Here is a 21774-nt window from a genome sequence, read left to right as displayed (position 1 = left end):
CCTTTTTTTAGACATTTCTTCCTAAATTTCTTGGACTTCCTGAAACACCCATCTGGAATATTCAAAGAGCACATTGACTAGGTCATAGTCCACGTAGCAGCACCTCCTCCTCTCAAAGGCCAAGAGGTGTGATCCTCAATTTTCTGGAACATACTGATTCATTGAAAGTCCTCCAAAAATAAAGGGTCAAATATCCTGGCTAGGATTTACCCTGTTCGTCTCTCTAGATCTTGCCAAGAAAATGGCAGACAGAAGAAAGAACTTTTTAGATATTTAACCAGCTCTTCAATATCTATATGACATTTTTTTTATTATTTTACCCATATTTTTTTTAAGTAACTTATAAAAACAAGGTTGAGACTTACCTGTACTGCAGTGATTCTTGGATAAATGTAGAAAAGAAGCAATTGAAGTTTCAAGACTTTTTGCCATTTGATTTTTCTCTTCTGATTCTATCAAGAAAGATTTGCTATGATGCCATCTAGTTACTTTACATACTCATAGTATGCCTTTACTGATTATTGTGTTTCTCTTCTTTCATCCATGTAGGTGACGTTTCACTATTTTCTCAACAACATTCCTTATCCATTTGGATTGTCTACCCTCCGTCCAGGACTTGCCCTGGAGTTCAGTCGTGTTGTCTTTCCCAGGTGACTTCACTACCCTCGATGTAAGTTTGTTTCTTCAGTATGTCAAATGTTTAATTTTTCATAGGGATTCTGTTTCCTTCTTTTCTAATTTTCCCTTTCCTCTATCATTGCTTCTTACGCATTTATTCTATCTCTTCTTTCCATCTACTATTATCCATTCTATTTTGAGAGTGTTTTCAATACTGTTTTCCATTTTCTTTTTTCTTCAAATGTGTAGATTGCATTTTATAATTATTAAAGTCTTTTTAAATTATGTTTTCCATTATTTCTTGTTTATTTATTTATTTAATTTATTTATTTATAAAGCACCAGAATCGATCCCCGAAGGGGTATCTCTGCGCTCGAGACGAGCTGCATGAGGGAGAGAGCTGTCAGCTAGCGGTCCAAGGTGAAAAGATGGGTATTGAGCAGTTTCCTGAAATGGAGATGTTCTGTGCACTGTCTGAGTTGCAAAAGGAGCTTGTTCCAGTGGCTGGGGCCCAGATAAAATAGTGCCTTCCCACCTTGTCTAGCTCATTTAATTCTAGACACTGTTAGGAGATGTTTTGATTCTGAGCAGAGAGACCGCCTTGGTGTGTAGGGGATAAATTTATCCGCAAGATAGCTGGGGCCGGCATTAGACAAGGCCTTGTGAATTGTGCAAAAAACCTTAAACTGTACTCACTTCTGTATCGGGAGCCAGTGGAGCTGGTGTAACAAAGGCCGAGAGGCAGTCCTTGGGGGTGCGTTCAGAATCAGACGTGCCACCGTATTCTGAACAACCTGCAGTCTATCAATGGCAGCCTCGTTGGCCGACAGTAAAAGACTATTGCAAAAGTCTAGGCGACTTAAAACAAGCGCCTGGGTAATTGTCTTCCTGGATGAATTAGGGAGCAGAGGAAGGATAAGACGCAAAAGACCCAGCACATGAAAGCAGGAGCCAGCTGTTTGAGCAGCATGCTCCTTCATGGTTAGGGTCTGCTCAAGGCGGACACCTACATTTTTGACACAGGATTTAGGAACGGCGGGAGAGCCTAGATCTAATGGCCACCAATCAGGGGTCCACAAAAGTTGGAATTCTCCAAAGAGCATGATTTCTGTCTTCCCCACATAGCACTGAAGAAAATTACTCCTCATCCACTGAGAAATATTTCTCATTCCCAAGGAGAAAGAGGCCTGCACTGATGGAGTAAACTTTGTGAATGGAAAAAGCAGCTGGGTATCGCCCACATAGGAGACAGGGATGAACCCGCTACTCCTCAGCAGATTGGCCAAGGGAGCCACGTAGATGTTAAACAAAGTAGGGCTCAAACAAGAGCCCTGTGGAACTCCCTTGGACAATTCTGTTACTGCCGAACGATACGAAATACGGTTAACCGTCTGAGAACCAGAAGAAAGAAAGCTTGTCAACGACTGAAGGGCCGAATCTTTAAGTCCAATCTCCTCCAGCCTCCTGAGCAAGATCTCATGAGAAACTGTGTTGAATGCGGCGAACAGATCCAACAGCACCAGAATCGGTTATTATCCTCTGCCAAAGTTTAATATTACATACATTTCCCAAGAATCATGTACGGTTGGTAGATAGGTAGAAATGCACCTTCAGATTAGCAAGATTCCTATCTGTTTTTCAAACATGTATGCACCTACCAAGCCTGAGTAGGTTATGGCCTACTATTTCTTCTAAATTGATGTCCAGTTCAACAAACTACATAATATTTTGATGAGATTGCAATCTGGTTTTAGACCCTTATATTGATGGTATTTTTAAAGCCACTTTTGTCCCATGTACTATGTATCAACAGTTTACTACATCCATTGAACAATGGTGTGTCCTTGATACATGGATGTTATGCAATCCATCATTACGAGAATACACTTTTTTCTCTTCCTAACACCTGTCTCAATCTAGCATTGATTGTTTTTTCTAAATCCTTAGCACAGCATGTCATATATGTAGAAATTGGTTCTATAGTGATCTCAGACAATGCCCCGTCAAATTAGTTTAAGACTTACTTCATTCACTAGTGGTAACAGAAGATTGCGCTTTCATACATCCTTGCTGTTAGACAACGCTTTTATTTAAAAATTTGAGTAACTCATTATGGATTTCTTTACTCTCAACTCCTCCTCCGACCTCTCGCCCCATATTACATGGGATTCACTTAAAACTCGGTGGAGCGGGGGGTCGTTGACTAACGCGAGTGAGCCCACAGCGAGAGGCGAAAAGCTAACCTGCACTACTGGACCATCCTGGGCAGTTCAACAACGCTGGGTCCCTGACGCTGTGGTTTCCCCTGACGCCGAGCTGGTGGTAACGCTCGGCAGCGGAGCGGGGTCGAGACTACAGCTCCCAGCCTGCTTTGGGAGGACACCGCCCACTTCCCGTAGAGCGCGACTGGAGGCGCTCAAATTCAGACAGCTCCCTCCGCGTCGCGGACGCGCGCGGGCGACGCCTGGCTGAGCCATGGCAGAGGGCGGGCCATCTGTGGCCATCAGGGGCCAGAAGAGGCCGGGCAGGGCCACCCCTCTTTATTATACTAATGGGTAAGCGCAAACATTTGGGAAATGAAGGGCAAGGGGCTAAAGATGCTAAGGTACCCCGCAAATCGGATACAAACATTTCATACCTCACATCAGCGGTTGGCGCCATTAATCAAAAAATAGCTAATGCAGAAAAGGAACTGGAATTGGGAAAGGCTAATGATTTACCCAACCCAGACCTTCCACCTGTACCCACAGAGGCAACGTCTAATTGTATTCTGATCGAGGCACCACCTATATGTGATTCTGTGACTCATAATCTTCCGGCACAAGGCATAGAGAGCCACAGTTTAAATGCACCATCAACTAAGGTCAAACAGAAGCCTAAGAAAAGTGGGGGGAAAGCCACCCATGTTTCCCTTCACCAGGACTTTGTCCATGACATTTGCTCACTTATGGGGGATACATTGGAAGAACTGATCAATGCCCGATTAGAGCCAATTCTGGAAGAAATTGGCAAAGACATTGTTGACTGTTTGAACACTTGCTTGGCTGGCTTGTTAAAGAGGTGTGAGAAAATAGACTCATTTATTAATGACGTTCGTATCCGAGGACGACTTTCTGTAACTGACAATAAGTCTCTCGAGACTAATAACATAGAGTCCATGGAATGCACAGGGCCAAAAGACTGCCCTGGGAATGTACACCGTCACCTAAACATGTGTTACCAACCTCAGCCCTGAAGGTGGACAGGCTTGGTACTAGTAACCCATTGCCACAACCAAACCCCATTTTAGCAACACACGAGAATATTGCTGTATGTCCTAACCCCCCCCCACTACACCTAACTTCAGTACTTCTAGTACTTCTAGGTTGCACCTGCCCCCCGATGCGGCCCCTTTTGTGGCAGTAATAACTGGGGTCCCATTCTTACACCAAAATGAGAGTGAGTCCACCAGGGACCTCTTAGAGAAAAGTAGGGAATGGTGCAAACAATACTCAAGTGGTGAATATGATATATCTTCTTCCATCATTATGGTTAGAAGGGTGGGGTGGGTAGGACACGGGGTGAAGAATATTAATGGAGACTGTATCGTTATCAACTTCTCAGGGAGAAAAGTCGCGGAAAAATTATTCTGGGATGGGTCCCCCATTACAAATAATGCTATTAGACCCCTCCCTTTAGGGTATTTTTATCCTCCGTGGGGGAGCAAGAAGCCACGCTCATGTTCCCAGAATGTAGCTGTAAAAAGAGATACACCTACTCTAGGACCATGTCACTTTGCCATGCACCATAAGAGCGGTGCCCCTATTTCTGTTTCCCACCGCCTACCCCCAATCATGACACCTACACTGACTCTTGATGACAGACAGAATGGGGGTGTCTTTTTATCTAATCGTTTTACACCATTGACACATCTAGATAAATCTGATTGACTACATAAGTCACGAGATATTGATCACACCTCTCTCCCAATCAGAAAGAGTATATGTAGAATCCTCGGCTGGAATATTGCAGGCTTAAGATCTAAGATCGAAGACGAGAATTGGCTGGGTTTTGTTTCATCATTTGACATAATATCTCTTCAAGAAACTTGGGACACAGCTAATAGACTTGCCTTAGATGGGTATGCCCATTTCAGTATTCCTGCTAAACCAAGTGCGGCAGGGAGAGCAAAGGGCGGTTTATCTATACTATTTTCACTCAACTTGAAAGGGAAAGCCAAACAGTTGGAGACAGGCTCCCCTCACTGCCTAGCAGTAGAACTGTCAGCGATGAACTCACCCACTATTTTATTTATTAATTTTTATAATTCCCCAGAATTTGTCAGTGCAAATCAACATATAGTTTCACTTGAGGAATTTCTAGATAATTACAGAATAACCAAAAACAGTTTTGAGGTCATCCTCATGGGTGACTTTAACACACATCCCTGCCGCATGGACTGCATCTTGGAAAACAAATGGGGGCCACCTTTTTCGCTCTCCACGCATTTTGAACATACTAAATATGGGGAAGCCTTGGAGAACTTTTTGGCCTCTTTTAATTTTTATGAATCAAGTTGCTGTCCAATAGGCCCTAGATCCCTAACGTTTAAAGGGAAAGACACAGGCTCGGTCATAGATTATATTTTTGTATCATCTTTTATTTTGCCTTTCATTTTAAGTTATAGGGTAGTAGACTCTATTTTTAGTGATCATAACCCCGTGATAATGGAGGTTGCTCAGGGGGGGGTTATTAGATTTTAAAGATTTTGAGACGCGATGCACCACTGATTTGAAAACCAAAGATCAGGGTAGAAGGCTGAAATGGTCTAAAGTGACCCCGGTCACTTTTTTAAAAGAGGTACTACCAAAGGTTGAAGAGGAGGTTGGCATTTGCTTAGACCCTGTTGCCTCTAATAGCAGAATAGTTGAGGCCTTTAACTCAATATGCCAGCAAGTAAATAATGACTTAACACTTAAAGCAAAATCAGGGGGGCGGAGAGGAAAACGGTGGTTTGATACTAACTGCTCCAAGGCTCATTCCGCCCTTCTAAAGGCACTAAAGGAGACACCAAGAAATAAAATACATATAGCCCAACTTAGGAAGATTTATAAACTGGCAATTTATGCCCGGAAGAACCAGATTAAAGAACGAGCCTGGAATGACCTGCAGTCGGATGAAGTTTTGCAAGACAGTTCCAAATTCTGGGAGGTGATTAATCACCCCTATTTTTCAGGGGTGGAGAATCACGGCGCAGAATGTGTCATACCAGATGAGCAGTGGCTATTTCACTTTGGTAACATCTATAGCCAGCCTATTTCTGGCCATATACAGGAGCTTCTTCCCCATCCTCGCTCGGAGCTAATTCAAGCATTTGAGGCAGAGGATGTAGAAAAAGCTATAAATGAAACACTGAAGAACAAGGCGCCGGGCCCTGATGGGGTCCCTGCGGACCTATATAAATCTGCACCTAAATTTTGGGCCAAGATCTTGACAAATGTTTTTAATTGTGCAAGAGAAAACAACTTTCCTCAATCCCGGGCCAGGTCTATAAAAAGTGTCAAAGGGGCGACCCAGCTTGTTATAGACCCATTTCCCTAATAGACTCTGCCGTTAAGATCTTGGGCAGAGTCATTTTGGGCAGGATAACAACTTGGTTAGAAGGTAGAGGAACCCTGTCGAACACCCAATATGGATTTAGGCCCAAAAGGAGCACCTTGGATCAGTGTTTAAATTTGCACTTGATCATTAGTAAATACACTACAGTGAAAGAAGGGGCCCTGTATATGGCATTCATGGATCTCTCCTCAGCCTTTGACCTGGTTAACAGGTCAAGGCTGTGGGGAGTCCTTCTGGATATGGGAATCGAGCGAGCATTGGTGGGCTTTTTGGCAGATCTCCATCAAGGATTAGAGGCCTCTGTTAGAGTCACACAAGAAGGAAGATGCACTAGCTCTTTTAAATCTGAGAGAGGGGTGAGGCAAGGGTGTATCCTTGCCCCTCTCCTATTTACTTTATATATAAATGCACTTGAGCCTGCGCTTTCCACCTCGGCAGTTGACGTCCCGCGTGCAGGAGAGGCCAATATCCCGGTCCTCCTGTACGCGGATGACGCAGTCCTTCTGGCCCGAACGGGTGTGGCCCTTAATAAATTATTGGCCTTATTTGGAGATTTCATGACCTCGTTAGATCTGAAAATAAACACACAAAAATCTCAGGTCATGATTGTGGGACTCAAGGGTAGGAACAAGAAACCCATAACCTTTAGCTGCATAGGAAAAGAAGTTCTTAGGGTCTCCTCCTTTACCTACTTGGGCGTGATCTTCGATGATAAAGGAACCTGGGGCAATCAACATAAGTCTAAAACAAATGCAGTTGCTAGATCCGCTGCAGCCCTCCTGAGCTTCGCTAAAAGATTGGGGTCACGACCAATGGAGGCTATTCTTAAAGTGTATAAAGCCAAATGCTTGGCAATAGCCACCTATGGATCTTCAATCTGGGGATATACAAATCCAGATACTATCCAGAAGGCGGAAAATAGATTTCTTAGATCACTACTTTCCGTCCCCCAGTCCACTCCCACTTTTACCACTCATTCAGAGCTAGGCATTGGGTTTGTCACAGATCAAATAAAATCTGCCCCTGTTATCTGTTGGCTAAAAACCTGGCTTAATGAGGAAATTTCTTTAAACCACCAGATCCTCAAAGATTGTCTGGCCCTGGACGGAACCCAAAAAATCCCGTGGCTGGCCTATGTAAAATCTATGTTATCATACGTGGGGCGCATAGATCTTTTTTATTCCCCTGATAGTATCATAAAAGAGGATGTTAGGATGATAAAATCAACATTGATAAACTCACTTATGGCAGAGCGGGAGGAGATGGAGATCAAAAAAACGACTGTCAGAAGAAATTATGCCCTTATCACTGTCCCAGGCCCTGAACCCTACCTGGTTTTTGTTAACAAACCATTCCATCGTTTTCTTTTAACTAGATTTCGTTTAAATTTGATACACTTTTGGTTCGGCTCCTATGCTAGATGGGATACTCCTGTTAATGCAAGTCCTTGCGATTGCGATCATTTTTCATTACAGGACACTTTACACTTTACTATGTTTTGCGACCACTATGCACTAATTAGGAAAAAATATCTATTACCGATTCTCCGAGAGGCTGGCTTTTTACAGGTTAGGCCAGCACTCTTATTTTTACAACTTTTGCCTAGTGCACGCATAACCTTCCATGTAGCAAATGTTTTAGTAGCAGAAGTTCGCATAAACAAGAAGCGCAATAAAGGAAGGCAAGGACACATTTTCACTGAAATATTTCAGTAAGTTCCGTTATTTTAACTTTTAAGATTAGGATAAATGATTATATCCATGATAAATTCATAATGATGTAAGATATGTTTATTTATACTGTTTTTAACGAACTTATGAAATATGTTGATTTTAAACATAATACATTTTTCTATATACTTTTTATTGTTGTACTTTATTGCATTTTTCATGATCTGTATCTTGTGTCTTTTTGTGATTTTTAAAAAATCAAATAAAAGTGATTGACTGACTGACTGACTGATCTCCTATGTTGACAAGAAGGAGAAATCGAATCCCAAAAAGCACTTGAAATACTGAATCACATTAAACATCTGGAAATCCTTTAACTACCACCAACTCTCATATCCATCTAAATAAATTAATTTAATAAACTTTTCATAACAAACTTGCTACAAAAAATGTCCTTCCTACCTTCTTAAAGGAAGTGCTAAATACTATAGGGGCCAGAACAAAGCTTGAAATTATTAGCTACTTACCTTAAAATTACAAGCATTTGCAATGCAATAGGTCTCGCATTTACGTGAATTAGAACTCTTTGTATCGTAAATGGCAATGTCTTTTATCTATTTGTTTTGGAGTGGAGTGAATGTATGTGATTTGTAGTGGAATTATGTGGGTTGAATTGGGACTGTTAGTTGTAGAATTGTGTGTGGCCTGTTAACCTTCGATCAGGGGTGGGGAATTCCTATCTCCCGACGCCCGAGACATCTAGGTTTCTTAGGAGGGCAAGAGGTTTAATTTGTATTTTGTCTAAAGGACAAGTAGACAGTCTTATAGTAATCCGATACACAGCTGTTCAACCCTGTTGGTCACAGCCATGTTAATAAGCAGCTCTGAGCAGTTTAATGGCAGTAAAATGGTCAATGCAAAAGCCAGGGCATGCACTTTAATTTCCCCAGAGCATAACAACATGATAAAGCAGAACTCAAAGTTGCAGCCAGCTCCATAGGCTAGTGTGGCTTCCAGGCCCTCCCCTGTTCCTTTTATTTCTTCAAGCATGAGACAAACATTGAGCTTCTGCACCTCCAGTACACTCATAGCACTGGCATGTAAGAGGCTGCCTTATCTGCCTCTTGGCCCCTTGCTCTGACTTGAAGTGTTTTTTTAAGCCTTTTATTCTCTGCTCCATTCTTGCTCCTCATGCGTCCCCAAGATCCTTGCTCATCTTCAACTCACTTTGCTTACTCTTCTCATGCAGCTCGTGCACCCCCTTCTTTGCACTTTGCCTTTCCTGTACACCTTACATTTCACCCGGTGCCTAAACATGCTTACCACACCCATCTACCCTCCGGTGCCCTCTCTGACAGCTCTGACCCTCTCCCCTTGGCCTCTCATATTTTACATCATCCAGGGCTTACATTAAAGCTAATTAGTTTCTTCATGAGACTTTCATGCAGGCCTAAGGCCACCCCCATTTCTGTCCTTGCACTAGGTCTCGCGTCTCACTTTGTGCCTGCACCAGGGGCATTTTGAACATACCACTGTAGCAACTACAGCAGCGGTGAGGTTCTTGATGGGCCTCTTCAGTCTGCTGGTCCGCAGGCAAAGGCCCATTATGGATTTGAAAGGGTGGGTGGGTGAGTGAAAGGGTGGATGAATAGATGCATGGATGAATGAGTGAAAGGGTGGTTGGATAGATGCATGGATGAATAAGTGAAATGGTGGATGTATAGATGCATGGATGAATAAGTGAGAGAGTGGATGATAGATGTATAAATTAATGGTTGAAAGGGTGGATGGGTATATGCATGGATAAATGAGTAAAAGGCTGAATGGATAGATCCATGGATGAATGAGTGGAGTGAAAAGGTGGATGGATAGATGCATGGGCAAATGAGACAAATGATGGATGTAAGGATGGATGAGTGAAAGAATGGATAGATAAGTGCACGGGTGAATGAAGGAATGGATGAGTGGATGGATGGCTGAATGAAAGGGTGGATTAATGGGCGCGAGATGAAGTAGATGAATGGATGGCTGAGTGGGTGGATGGATGGATGAATCAGTGGGTGGGTGGCTGGGTTGTTGGATGGGTGGATAATTGAGATAAAAGGTGGATGGAGGGATTAGTGAAAGGGTGGCTGAATATATGAGCCAAACAGAAGATGGATGGGGTGAAAGGGTGGATGGATGAGCGAAAGCATAAATGGAGGAAGTGAAAAGGAGGATGGATGGGGTGAATGGATGGATAGGCGAAAGGATGGATGGAGGCATTAGTGAAAGGGTGGATGAATATGACTGAAAACAAGGATGTGTGGGGTGAAAGGATAGATGGATGAGCAAAAGCATGGATGAGAGAAAGGAAGGTGGGATGGATGAGTTTGATTGATAAGTTTGGAGATGGAAGGATAGGTTTGAACAGGGGCTTCGTGAATGCCCCACTTTAGCAGCCGCCACAGTAGAGGTGGAGCTCCTGATGGGCCTCTTCTGTCTGCAGCTCAACAGACAAAGGCTCGTAATTAATGTGAAAGGGTGGGTGTGAGTGGATGATATGTGGGTGAAAGGAGTGAGTGTAAGTGTGGCTGGCTAGATGGAGGGATGAATGAGTGCCAGATGGTTGAGTGACGGGGATGGTGGATGGACAAAGGATGTTATAATGAACGAAAAGATGAATGGATAGATGGGTTACAAGGTGTATGAATTAGGGAGCGAAAGGATGGATGAATGCAAAGGATAAATGGATGGATGAGTGGAAGGCTGGATTGATGGATGGGTAGAAGGGTGGGTAGATGGATGAGTAAAAGGATGGATGGATGAATGAAAGGGAGGATAGCTAGATGGATGGAGTGAAAGGGTGGGTGTATGGATGACAAAAAGGATGGACCGTTGGCTCAAACGGATAGGTTTGGTGATGGATGGGTAGGTTTGGATATGGATGAGCGGATGGACTGACAGATGAACAGATGGACGAACAGATTGGTGAAAGGCTAATGGGTGAAAGAATGAGTGGATGACAATGTAAAGGTGAAATGCTAGAAACCAGTGGGTGAAAGGGTGAATGGATAGATGCTTAGCTGGAAGAGAGATATATTCTGGAGAGGATTCCAATTACTTTTTTTTGCTTTCTTGGTGGCATAAGAGCTTTGGATCAAAGTTCGGGGGTATTTCAATTTTCTGGTTACTCACTTGGCCTGCACTATGCTCCTTTCTCTACCTGGGGATTATCAGGAAGGCGTGGTGCTGTTTGCCAGCGCGTTCTTACTAGACAGCCAGTATTTGGTCCATAAAGGCCACACTGGAAATTCCTGGCATTGAACAAAACTACTTTGTAAAAGAGCAGAATACTGTCGCACACAACGAAGCCAGCCAATAGATCGGAAGAGAAAACTTTTTAATGAAAACAAAAGGTCTTGGTTAACTCAGATTTAATTAGGGGCTCAAACGTTAAAGAGTCACAAAAGTGCACCCATGATATATGTCCTTGTATTAATGCAGATTTACATTTTTCATGAATTCACATGAATTTCCTTAAGTAGGACAGGAAACCGTAATCCTAGAAAATAATTGTGAATTGCATTTTAGCATGAGCAAAGATGAATGTGCCCCAGCATAAATCTGTTGAGGGTTTACAAGTTAATTTTTTCTCCAACCACATTTTTCCCAGCCCTGGAAGAAACTTTACTTCTGCCGTTGTCAGGGGTAAATTTCCAACCTTTCTCAGTATGGGAAATGATTAGAGAAGAGCTGGTGAAAACCCCCCAAATTCAAATCCATCTATAGTATTAGCCTGACATAACCAGAGAGGCTGTTATAAGAGTTTTCTATAATGAGATTGGTGCCATAATTTGACTGTGGTACTGAAAATTCTGGACCTGTGTCATAAACATCGTCGTATCATGGTGATTTTGGTATCAACAGACCGAGAATGACGAGTATACTATATACGAGCATTTTCGGCGTATTCGAGTGGCGAGATCACCCTGAAATCAGGGATTCCGTCCTGAACCCTCGGGTTCCATTTTGTGTATGGCAGCCATTTTGTGGTTGCCCTCACATAGGCCGATGACTAAGGCTGAATAAGTCTTTTGGGACACGTACACCTTTAGCTGACTTCTGTGTGACCTGGGCAAGCTGACTCCACTGCCCGAAGCCAAACCTGTTCGGCCAGTTCTTTCGCCAGTGGCCGCTCGAGATTAGGATCAAGGCACAGCTTCCCATAAACCTTTCATAGCACACAACTATGCCTAATCTCACACACACCTGTCTCTGTGTTTTGCTTTATGACTTGCTTTACGATGGGGAGATGCCCGATATTATTAGGGGTCCGTCCGATATCTGATGGAAAGTGTTGGGCCTTGCCGGGAAATTGATTATGGGCTGGGCAAACTGAAAAATGGGCTTGTCATCATGATCCTGCTTTTTCTTTGTTGTGAAAATATGTGAATGGTGAACTGTAAAATAAGGAATGTTTGCCTAAAGCATAATATTTTGTATAAAAAGGGATGGCTGGCTTTGTAAGATTGAGCAGTCTCCTGAGAATATACACCGTGTTGTACTTCTAGGATACCTGTTACTGGCTGCAGCCAATAAATTCGGTCTTTGACTTCACCAAGAAGACTCTGTGTTTCTGTAGTCTGGGACAGGAAGGACTCGAAGTCTTAGGGTGTGTTCCCTGGCACCGCTGGGTTCTTAAAAACCCAGTACTTCAGTTGGCGCCCCACGTGGGGCGATTTCAGCGGTACCGGTCCAAGCCAGAGGTTCGTGAGGAGCTTCGTGTGAAATTCTGGAGGAAGGCCAACCACTTCATCGACCCCTGTATGTCGTTCGTGGTCCGAAAGTCTTTGCTGCAAGGTTCCCCGCTTCCCGACGGCTACGAAGGACTGCTGCCCTGACTATCGCCCTGTCTTGGACCCTTTGATAATTTGTAGAGCAAAACGATAGACGAGTCTTCTGGTGACGTCATCGATACCACAGTTAAGTATAAGTGGAGCGTCTCCCAGTCCTTAGTTTGGTTCTTAGTTTGGGTATCCCCTTGGGATCTTTGATTTGGAACTTGCAAGTGCCAAAGCCGAGGGACTCGTGTATTCACGAGGCTATCGTATTCGATAATCCTTTGAAGTTTGAAGCTAGACTAGAGAGCGAAGATGCCTGGTCTTAGCAGACTTGGAAATTTGTTTTGTCTTGGTTGTAATAAGGATTCCCGATTGGAGGACTCTTGTCCGGTTCCTCCGATTGGAACTCCAACTTATGAGCTCTATGTGAAGCACGGCGTGGGCCCCATCACGTATAATGAAGTAAGGATTCGATACACCAGGAAGGATGGTGTTTTAAAATGGCCCCAATATGGTAGTTTTGACACAGAGATATTAGATAATCTAGAGGTTAGACTTTTTAAGAAGAAAGCCCGGCGGGCGATGTTTGACTCTTTCCGCCTATGGCGAAAGGAAGCCAAACAGAAAGAAATTAAATTAGCAAAGAAAAATAAAAGAGAAAAGGGTATCTCAATAATGCAAGCTGCTATGCAGTATAAAGATAACGAAGAAGAGCATGCGAGTGAGCAGTTGCACAGGCAACGTAAAATGGCGATCGATAAATGTTACCCAGTCTTGCCGCCTCTTCAGCAAGATGCAGCAAAAGAACTTGAGAAAGATCCTTTAATGTCTCACCTATTGAGTTCGCCACCCCCCTGTGCGCAGAGTGCTACTGCACCTCCGCAACCTTTAGTGGTACAACCTCCGGTTGTTTTGCCTCAAGTCCTTCCACAACCACCAGCTCCTCTTCAGTTGGCTCCTACTGCTACGGCTCAGCCCCCTCAAGGGCCACCAACTTTGCTACCTGCTCCCCCTGTACTTCCTACGACTTTGCCTACTGCATCGATTACCTCTTCTGATGTTCCTCCTGTTACTGCCTCTGCGTCTGCATCTGCATCTGCCTTGCCTCACTCTGTTTTTCCTCCTGTTCTTTCGTCGACTTCTCCTTCTGTTCGACAGAGAATGACTGACACTGTTGCTAGTCTTCTATATCCTCTTTTTGGGGCAACAAGTATGACCCCTGTTTCAACACGCAAACAGCTGCGTAGTCAACTGCCCGACTCTAGAGAGCGGGAAACATTGAATTATTTGGCACATAATTGGGTTACAGCCCCCACAAGATATGAGCTAGATTCTGTTATGGATGTCTTCCATCAATGGGAAGCACCAAAGCAGAGATATGTTTTGAGAAAATGTGTCCTTTTCTTTGTGAGGAATTGGAGGAAAATGATTTAGAATGCAATCTGCCTGATTTATGTCGTGTACGGTTCGAGTTTGCAAAAGGCACAATTGTGGGTTCCGATGTTGAAAAAGCAGTTGCGACGTTGTTGTTGTTTAGGAGTGAGGGTGTTTCTCGGTCGTTGTTTGAGCATGATTCCTCCGTTAGGAGGAAAGCGAGACAGTATCCCATGAGAGAGGTTCCTCCGGTATGGAAGGTTGCCGTTGCAGCTGATGTCGCTAATAACCTCGATGCTGTGCCAGCACATTTTCAGCATGTTTGGGTACATGTTCCTTGGAAACGAGCTGAAGTTTTGGCTCTTAAGCAGACCTTACCTGACCCCCGTAAGAATCCTGCAGGGTACTATAAGGAATTGTCACAGACCGCAGACTCATGTATTATGAATTTAGCTGACATAGACATGTTGTTTGGAAATGTGGTCCCACAGCCTTTATGGGGTTTGATTCGCCACACGGATCATGCGCAGGAGTTAGGTGATACCTGGGTTAAGATTGCTGCTGCAAATGGCCGACAAGTTGGTGGTGCTAAACCTGAACCTCTAGTAGCAGAACTCCCTGGTAAGATCGTTACTTATATGAAGACTTTAATGCCTGCAATGCGTGTAAATTGGGATAAATTGTCTGCATGTAAGCAGAAGAAAGAGGAAACCGTGTCCGATTTCTTCACTAGGTTTAAAGAGACGTTTATCGACCACAGTGGTCAAGATATGAGTACAGAAGGTGGTCAACGGTTGTTCGTTGACAAGTTCGTACATAATTTGCTTCCTGAGTTGTGTAAGAAATTGAACGATTCAGAGAGTTCTTGGGCCGTTTCCTCTTCAGCACAGATATTGGCTACGGCGCAGTATTATGAAAATAGAGATAAGGACGAGAAAGACAGAGCAGACAAGAAAACTAAAGAGTTAAAGACGAAGGTTCTTTTACAGCAAGCTTATCCGCCTCGTAATGGTCAGCGTGATTATCAGCAACCCCAGCAGTTTCAGAGAAACTCGCAAAGGGTTGAGTTTTCTCAACAACGTTTCCCTGTAGGCCCCAATCAGTGTTCATATTGTAAGGAAGAGGGTCATTTTAAGTACAGTTGCCCTATTTTGTTACAGCGTGTGAATGGTGCTTCTGGTGCAAGAGGCCGAGGTGTTCAACAAACACCTAGAGGCAGAGGACGTGGAAATTTCCTCCAGAACGCGCGTTCTTTTCCGCCACAGAATTCGATGAATAGTTTTGATCAGCAGAATAACGCATCCGGTAGGACGACTCCGTACTATGCTGATGACTATTATGCAGAAGGTGAGAATATGGAAGGTGATGATTGCTAGGACAGCCATAGACAAAGAGAGGGAGTTGTTTCAGTTCCAGTAGATCAGAGTGGACCATATGTTGAGGTGATTACATCAGGTGTGTCAGAGCCTTTTCTGTTGGATACTGGTGCTACAAAGAGTTCCATTATGCACTCTAAACTCCCTGGCGCACCTTTGTCTGGCGAAACAAATGTTTCAGTCGGTTTTTCTGGCGCCTCGGTTAGGAACCCGATTTCTAGTCCTATGTCCCTTTGTGTTGGACCTTGTGAATTGGAAGCACCCCTCATTCTGACAACAGGTTGTGGTGAGAACTTGTTAGGATTAGATCTGTTGAAAAGATTGTATGCAACCTTGTATTGTTCTCCTTCAGGTGTACAACTTACACTAGGTAACAAAGTGGTCTCCCCAATGTATTTGTTGAAGGACAAACTCCCAACAGAATTGTCGTTTCTTCCTGATACTCTTTGGGCTACTGGTCCTAATGATGTGGGTCTTTTGGAAATACCGCCATATGTTGTGACATTGAAAGCCAATGTTAAAATGCCACGTATTCCCCAATATAAGATCTCTAGTGAAGGTCAAAAAGCGTTGCTAGCGATCATTTATGATTTGATTGAAAAAGATGTAATTGAGGAGACAAGAGGCAACGTTTGCAATAGTCCTGTTTTGCCTGTTTTGAAGCGTACTGACCCTTCTCAGCCACCTGTTTACAGGTTTGTGATTGATCTTAGAGAGGTGAACAAAATCGTTGTGCCACAATTTCCAGTTGTTCCTGATATCACTACCCTATTGACTATGATTCCAGCTTCCGCGACTTGGTTCTCGGTGATTGACTTGAAGAATGCCTTCTTCAGCATCCCGATTGCCGAGGAGAGCAGGGATATTTTTGGCTTTTGTTTAGGAGGCCGAAGCTTTCGGTTCAAACGCGCTCCTCAGGGCTACTGTGAAAGTCCATCAATATATAGTCAGGCTTTAAAAACACAGCTTGATACGATTGTTTTACCTGATGGCGCTACCCTTATTCAGTACGTTGACGATTTACTAGTTGCTGCAGATACTGAGGAGATTTGTAAAGAGGCAATATTGTCATTGTTGCGTCATTTGTCCGATTTGCATCACAAAGTGTCCCTTTCGAAATTACAATATTGTCGACAAGAAGTGACCTACTTAGGTAATCTCTTATCGAAGGAGGGAAGGAAGCTGACTCCAGAAAGAATTCAGGCAATTTCAAAATTGAGTGTGCCAACGACACAGAGAGAAGTGCGCGCTTTCTTGGGTATTACGTCATATTGCAGACAATGGATACCGAATTTTTCTCTGCTGGCCAACCCTTTGGTAGCATTGACTTGTAAAGATACACCGAATCCCCTTCCATGGTCTGAAGATTGTCAGAAAAGTTTTTCCGAATTGCGTGATGCATTGTGTTCGGCTCCTGTGTTGGGTACCCCCGACTACAGTAAGCCTTTTACACTGTATGTCCATGAGAAAGAAGGATGTGCATTGTCAGTGCTGACACAGTCTTTTGGGGACAAGCAACGTCCATGCGCGTATTTTTCGTCGACTTTGGATCCGGTAGCTAGAGCGTTGCCGAGTTGCTTGAGAGCCACAGTGGCAGCAGCAGTTTCTTTTCGGCAGTCTGCTGGTATAGTGATGAATAATATGTTGATTGTAATGGTTCCACATGCAGTGGACATTTTGTTAAACAGGACCAAGACACAGCACTTAACTAGTGCTCGATTGTCAGGTTACGAGTTGACACTTTTAGCGAGTCATGTGCACATAAAAAATGCAACACGTTGAATCCAGCTACGTTGTTGCCGATTGTAGCAGAAACAGATGTTTCTGAACAGCATGATTGTTTTCTTAAGACAGAGGAAGAAACGAAAGGGAGAGTAGATCTCAAAGACACTCCTCTTGCGAAGTGTGATGGTACCTTATGGGTGGATGGTTCATGCTTCAAGCTTCCGAATGGTGATACGACTGCGGCATATGCTGTTACGACTTTGCATACGATTGTTGAAGCTGCACGTATCCCACATAATTCAGCTCAAGCAGCAGAATTGATTGCACTTACAAGAGCGTGTGTGTTATCAAAAGGAATGAAAGTGACCATATATACTGACAGCCAGTATGCATTTGGTGTGGCCCATAGTTTTGGACGATTGTGGAAAGAACGTGGGTTTTTGACTTCGCATGGAACCAAGGTACAGCATGGTCAGTTGGTGAATGAGCTTCTTGAGTCACTTACTTTGCCGTTGCAAGTCGCGATTGTGAAATGCAGTGCACATAAGAAGGTTACTGATGATGTTGGTCGTGGCAATGCATTTGCTGATGAAGTCGCGAAAGAAACAGCAAGGCATGTGATGAGTCGAATGTATGTTGCAGGCCCTGCGAGATGGGTTGGTGACATTGGAATGTGTGAAGATACGATAGAGAGTGTGAAGTCTATTCAAGCTGAAGCTACAGAGAAAGAGTTGAGTGTGTGGAGAGAGAGTACGGGTAAATTGGATGCAAATGGTTGTTGGGTTGCATTGTCAGAACATCAGCGATGGTTGTTACCCGATGCATATGTGCTTGCAGTGGTTACAACGGCCCATGGAATGGCTCACATCAGTGTGAAAGGGATTTGTAAGTTGTTGGCTCCAGTATGGCAAAATGCTAGAATTCCTTAGTGTGCAGAGAATGTGGTCAACAATTGCATGGTGTGCTTGAAATACAATCCCGGTAGGGGAACTCCAACTCCAGCTGGTCATTATGCGCCTCCAACGTACCCGTTCGAGGCTTTGCAGCTAGATTTCATCCACATGGAAAGGTGCAACAATTTGAAATACGTACTCGTTGTTGTTTGTGCCTTTTCAAGATGGGTAGAAGCATATCAATCAATCAATCAATCAATCAATGACATTTATAGAGCGCACTACATACCCGTAGGGTCTCAAGGCGCTGGGGTGAGGGGGTGCCGCTACTGCTCGAACAGCCAGGTCTTCAGCTTCTTCCTGAAGGAGAGGTGGTCTTGGGTCAGGCGCAGGTCGGTCGGGAGGGAGTTCCAGGTCTTGGCGGCCAGGTAGGAGAAGGACCTTCCTCCTGTAGTCGCTCTTCGGATGCGGGGGACGGCGGCGAGGGCGTGGTTGGCTGATCGGAGGTGGCGTTTGGGAGCGTAGAAGTTGATTCGGCTGTTGAGGTAGCTCGGGCCTTGGTCGTGTAGGGCTTTGTGTGCGTGGGTGAGGAGGCGGAAGGTGATTCTTTTGTTGACGGGGAGCCAGTGTAGGTCTCTCAGATGTCCGGAGATGTGGCTGGTTCGTGGGATGTCGAGGATGAGTCTGGCTGAGGCGTTCTGGATCCGCTGGAGTCTCTTCTGGAGCTTGGTACCGGCGTAGAGGGCGTTGCCGTAGTCCAGTCGGCTAGTGACGAGGGCCTGGGTGACGGTCTTCCTGGTCTCTGTGGGGATCCACCAGAAGATCTTCCGTAGCATGCGTAGGATGTTGAAGCACGCCGAGGAGACGTTGTTGACTTGCCTGGTCATGGAGAGGGAGGAGTCCAGGATGAAGCCCAGGTTGCGTGCGTGGTCTGTCGGTTTGGGTGCGGTGCCCAGGGCGGGAGGCCACCAGGAGTCGTCCCAGGCGGAGGGTGAAGAGCCCAGGATGAGGACCTCCGTCTTGTCTGAGTTCAGTTTCAGGCGGCTGGTCGTCATCCACTCGGCTACCTCTTTCATCCCTTCGTGCAGGTTGGCTCTGGCGGCGGCGGGGTCGTTGGTCAGGGAGAGGATCAGCTGGGTGTCGTCGGCATAGGAGATTATGCTGAGGTTGTGTTGGCGATGGCCGCGAGGGGGCTCATGTAGACGTTGAAGAGGGTGGGGCTCAGTGAGGATGCTTGAGGGACGCCGCAGATGACTTCGGTGGCCTCTGACTTGTACGGTGGTAGGCGGACTCTCTGTGTTCTTCCGTCGAGGAAGGAGATGATCCATTCCAGCGCCTTGTCCTGGATTCCGACGTTGCACTAGGGTGCGGTGGCAGACAGCGTCGAAGGCCGCGGAGAGGTCTAGGAGGATGAGGGCCGCTGTTTCTCCGTTGTCCATCAGGGCTCGGATGTCATCGGTGGCGGCGATGAGGGCGGTCTCGGTGCTGTGGTTGGCCCGGAAGCCAGACTGTGAGGGGTCGAGGGATCCATTCGTCTCGAGGAAGGCGGCCATCTGCTTGTTGACGGTCTTCTCGATGACTTTGGCTGGAAACGGGAGGAGCGAGATGGGGCGGTAATTCTTGAGTTCGGTGGGGTCCGCTGTGGGTTTCTTGAGTAGAGCGCTGAGTTCGGCGTGCTTCCAGCTCTCCGGGAAGGTGGCGGTGTCGAAGGATGTGTTGATGATGTCTCGCAGGTGGGGTGCGATGACAGCGTCGGCCTTGTTGAAGACGTGGTGAGGGCAGGGGTCGGTCGGTGATCCGGAGTGGATGGAGTTCATCGTGCGGATGGTGTCTTCGGTGCTGATCGGGTTCCAGGCGTGGAGGGTGGTGGTGGGCTGGTGGTTGTTCGGTCTTGGTGTGCGTTGGTTGGTTGTTGAAGCTGTTGTGTATGTCCGCGATCTTCTTGTGGAAGTATGAGGCGAGGGAGTTGCAGAGGTCTTGCGATTGGGTGATGTCGTTGTTTCCTGCGCTGGGGTTGGATAGCTCTTTCACGATGTTGAAGAGTTCCTTGCAGTTGTGTGCGTTGTTGTCCAGCCGGTCCTTGAATGCAGTTTTCTTGGCGGCGCGGATCAGCTGGTGGTGCTTCCGGGTGGCCAGCTTGAAGGCGGTCCTGTGGTCCGGAGTAGGTTCCCTTCTCCAGACTTTCTCGAGGGCTCGGCAGTTCTTCTTGGAGCTCTTGAGTTCGTCGGTGAACCACGGGGCTTTCTTGCTGCCGGGTCTGCTGGGCGGGGTCCTCAGCGGGGCGAGCTCGTCCGCGCAGTTGCTGATCCACTTCGTGAGGTTGTCGGCGGCCTGGCTGGGGTTCGCTGAGCTGGCAGGAGGGTGCTGGCTCAGGGAGGTGGCGAGCTGGTCTGCTGTGATCTTGTTCCAGCTTCTGCGGGCAGCCTGTTGCTGGTGGTGGTGGGTCGTCGTTCTCTTGAAGGTGAAGTGGACGCAGCTGTGGTCCGTCCATTAAAGCTCTGTGGCGTGGCTGAAGTCGATGTCTGTGCTGGATGAGAAGACTGCGTCGAGTGTGTGTCCGGCGAGGTGGGTGGGGGTGGACACCAGCTGCTTGAGTCCAAGATTGGCGAGGTTGTCGAGCAGGGTGCTGGTGTTGCGGTCGTTGTTGTTCTCCAGGTGGAAGTTGAGGTCCCCCAGGAGGATGTAGTCAGCGGAGGGGAGGGCATGCGGGCTGACGAAGTCGGCGATGTCCTCGCTGAATTGTGTGCGTGGTCCCGGAGGTCGGTAGATCAGGGTGCCTCTGAGGGTGGTGTTCGGGTCGGTGTGGATCTGGAAATGCAGGTGTTCGGCGGCGGTCAGGGTGTGGTCGGTGCTGGTCGTGAGACGGATGGTGTTCCTGTGGATGATGGCGATGCCTCCTCCCACCTGGTTGGTGGTGCGATCCCTCCGGGTGATCTTGTAGCCCTCTGGGATGGCGATGGCGATGTCGGGAGCTGAAGAGGCGTTCATCCAGGTCTCCGTGAGGAAGGCAACGTCAGGGGCTGTGGTGTCTAGGAGGTTCCAGAGTTCGATGGCGTGTCTGTGGACGGAGCGGGTGTTGAGCAGGATGCACTTGAGGTGGGTGCTGTTGGTGTTCGACTGGCGGGTGCTGGTGCGAGGCAGGTCCGGATGCAGGTGAACTTGCAGGCGTGGCAGTTGAAGGGTCCGTGGGTGCGTCGTGGTGTGGCTTGGTGGCATCCTGGGAATCGGCCGGTGTTGAGTGCGATGAGGGTGGCGGCGGAGTACGTCAGGCGGGTCGGTCGGGGTCCTCGTGGGCCAGGGGTCCTGGCGCTGGGCGCGATCCGGTCGCGGACGGGCGCAGACGGGCTTACCTTTGGCGCGCCTTCGGCGCACAATCGGCGCACCCGCTGCGCGTGGCCGCTGCGCGTTCGCACGGTCGCCATATATGGCGAAGTGCGCGGGTGGGCGGAGCAGCTGGGAGGCGGGAGCGGGGAGGGAACAGAAGGAAAAAAGGGGCGTGGTCAGCGGAGATGGCGGGAAGCGGGGAGCGGGGAGGGAAGACGGAGGGCGGGTAAAAACGGGCAATACGGCGGAAAACAACAGTTATGGCATACACAATTACATACAATTACAATTCCACAATAACAACTAGCAACAGCACAAACAGCACTACATCATGTGTAAGGAAACCTGTATCGAGGGACGAACTAAGTAATAG

The sequence above is a fragment of the Lissotriton helveticus genome, chromosome 5_1, assembly GCF_964261635.1.
Source record: "Lissotriton helveticus chromosome 5_1, aLisHel1.1, whole genome shotgun sequence".
Lineage (NCBI taxonomy): Eukaryota > Metazoa > Chordata > Amphibia > Caudata > Salamandridae > Lissotriton > Lissotriton helveticus.
Note: the sequence above shows the minus strand (reverse complement) of the source record.